The following is a 3,104-nucleotide window of genomic DNA, read 5'->3' on the forward strand; positions in this document are numbered from 1 at the left end:
TATTTTATCATTTTTCATATCTATTTACTCTATTTTATGTGTCTGAGCAAATGCATGTCTACACACCATGTGTGTACCTGGGGCCTTCAGAGGCCAGAACTGGATCCCCTGGAACTGGAGTAACAGACAGTTTTGATCCAGCATGTGGGAGCTGGGAACTGAGCTCTGGTCCTCTAGAAGTGCAGCCAGTGTGCTTAGCTGCAAATCTCTCCAGCCCCAAGAGCTGCTTTTGGACATGGAGTTTATCACAGCCACAGCAACAGGGAAGCAAACGGGGACACGTCTCTGTGCTCCCGATTGTTCCTTCTCTTCAGACATTCTCACTAGGTCCTTGCTGGAACTTCTCAGTTTACTTCTTTTTTTTTTTTTTAATGAGTTTTTCGTTTTTCAACTTTTTTTTTCTATTTTGTGTTCTATGTACACTCCTTAGTACCAAATTACAAGTTGCTGAATTTCTCTTTAGCCATGTCTAATCTAGAATTTATCCAATTTTTGAGGTCTATCTTTCTGATGCCTATATAGTCTTCATATCTTGGATTTTTAATTGTTTTTATCATATTTATTTATCCTTGTTACATTTCCTGCTCATTTCTGCTTCATATTATCTGTTCTTTTTCACAGTTGTTGTTTTCCTTTGTGTTTTACACAGTTTCCAAACAGGTGTATAATAGGTCTTTTAAGATCAGTAAATATGTCTTCCAAACCTTGGTTTTTGCTTTGGCATCAATGTTCTTTATGCTGGAGCGCTACTGTGCCAGTTCGTTTTGAGGGGATTTCTTCTCTTCCTGTCCTGTAACTATTGGATAGCCAGCTGCTTCGTCTGCCTCTCCTCATGACCCCAATGCAAAACCAGATCTTAAATATTTTTTGTTATCTAAAATCAGATCTTAAATATTTTTTGTTATCTAAAATCTTGTGATTTACACCCTTCTAACTATGTTACTGTTTTACCATGGAATCTTATAGCAAACTACCACAGACTGGATGGCTTAAAAATACACATCAGTTCCTCATAGGTTCTGATGGCTGGGAAGTTTAAGGTTATGGTCCTAGCAGATTCAGTATCCAAAGAGGACCCATCTCTTGTAATTTTTTTAAAAAAGAATTATTTATTTATTTTATGAATGTGAGTACACTAGAGCTGTCTCCAGACACACCAGAGGGCGTCAGACTCCATAGTTGACACACCAGAGGGCATCAGACCCCATGGTTGTGAAAGGCTCTCTGTTCCTCGCTGTTTCAGAGACAGCTGCATCTTCTTGTGCAGTCCCAGCCTCATCCCGTAGACAAAATGGTAAAGGTTGGTGTGAGATTTGGCTGTATTGGGTGCCTGGTTACCTTGGCAAAGTGGAGATTGTTGCCATCAGTGACCCCTTCATTGACCTCAACTACATGGTTTCCATGTTCCAGCATGACTCCACCCATGGCAAATTCAACAGCACAGTCAAGGCTGAGAATGGGAAGCTTGTCATCAACAGGAAGCCCATCACCATCTTCCAAGAGTAAGATCCCACTAACATCAAATGGGGTGATGCTGGTGCTAAGCATGTCCTGGAGTCTACCGGCGTCTTCACCACCATGGAGAAGGCTGGGGCCCACTTGAACAGTGGGGCCAAAAGGGTCATCATCTCTGCCCCTTCTGCCAATGCTCTCATGTGTGTGATGGGTGTGAACCATGAGAAATAAGACAACTCACTCAAGATTGTCAGCAATGCACCCTGCACTCCAACTGCTTAGCTCCCCTGGCCAAAGTCATCCATGACAATTTTGGCATCACGGAAGGGCTCATGACCATGGTCCATGTGTGTCGTGATGGCTGTGGGGCTGCCCAAGAACATCATCCCTGCATCCACTGGTACTGTAAAGGCTGTGGGCAAGGTCATCCCAGAGCTGAACAGGAAGTTCACTGGCATGGCCTTCTGTGTTCCTACCCACAATGTATCCATTGTGGATCTGACATGCCACCTGGAGAAACCTGCCAAGTATGATGACATCAAGAAGGTGGTGAAGCAGGCATCTGAGGGCCCACTGAAGGGTATTCTGGGCTACACTGAGGACCAGGTTGTCTCCTGCGACTTCAACAGCAACTCCCACTCTTCCACCTTTGATGCTGGGGCTGGCATTGCTCTCAATGACAACTTTGTAAAGCTCATTTCCTAGTATGACAATGAATACAGCTACAGCAACAAGGTGGTGGACCTCATGGCCTACATGGCCTCCAAGGAGTAAGAAGCCCTGGACCACCCACCCCAGCAAGGACACCAAGAGCAAGAGAAAGGTCCTTGGTTGCTGAGGAGTCTCGTCCCAACTCAGCCCCTAACACTGAGCATCTCCCTCATAATTTCCATCCCAGACCTCCATAATAACAGGAGGGGCCTAGGGAGCCCTCCCCACTCTCTTGAATACCATCAGTAAAGTTCACTGCATCCCCTCCCCTCAAAAAAAAAAAAAGATGGTTGTGAGCCACCATGTGGTTGCTGGAAATTGAACTCAGGGCTTTTGGAAGAGCAGTCAGTGCTCTTAACCACTGAGCCGTCTCTCCAGCCCCCCATTTAAAAAAAAATATTTGCTTTCTTCAGGAATTTCCTGGCTGTATCCCAGATGCAAAAGTGCTTCTAAAAGGCGGGTCTCTGACTTACCAGGTTAAGGTCCTTAAATGGTACGGGACATGAGTTTTGATATCATAGCAGAGTGGCTCAGGGTAATAACTCCTGAACATTTCTTTGAGTCTCTTGCTTTGTAATTTATCAGGCTATTTTCAGTATCACAATCCTTGGAAACTAGGCTGCAAAGCAGATATTACTATCCCCATTTTACAGATGACTAGTTTGAGGCTCGGGACTTGGCAGTGGGCAGTGTTTTTCCCTTTAGGGAAAACTGTAAGTGACTGACTAGCAAGCTTGTGGAGGTGTAGACTCTGGGTCTGGTCGTGTGTGGTGGGTACAAGAGGGCATTTCTAACAGGTCCCAGGTGATGTGGCTGCTGACTGAGGTGTTAACCTGAGCTAATGGTGCAGCCCTCACTTAAGTCACACATCCTGTCTCACTCCAAAGCTTGTGCTCCTTGTGGGGAACCCATTACATATTACGATATACATGGTGAAG

General features: G+C 44.9%; 1 pseudogene; it reads left to right on the forward strand.

Annotated features, from left to right (window-relative positions):
* The first annotated feature begins 1,206 nt into the window (after window positions 1-1,206).
* Window positions 1,207-2,229, forward strand: LOC116073624 (annotated as a pseudogene).
* The last annotated feature ends 875 nt before the right edge of the window (window positions 2,230-3,104 follow it).

This window comes from Mastomys coucha, unplaced genomic scaffold (genome assembly GCF_008632895.1).
Source record: "Mastomys coucha isolate ucsf_1 unplaced genomic scaffold, UCSF_Mcou_1 pScaffold23, whole genome shotgun sequence".
Taxonomy (NCBI): domain Eukaryota; kingdom Metazoa; phylum Chordata; class Mammalia; order Rodentia; family Muridae; genus Mastomys; species Mastomys coucha.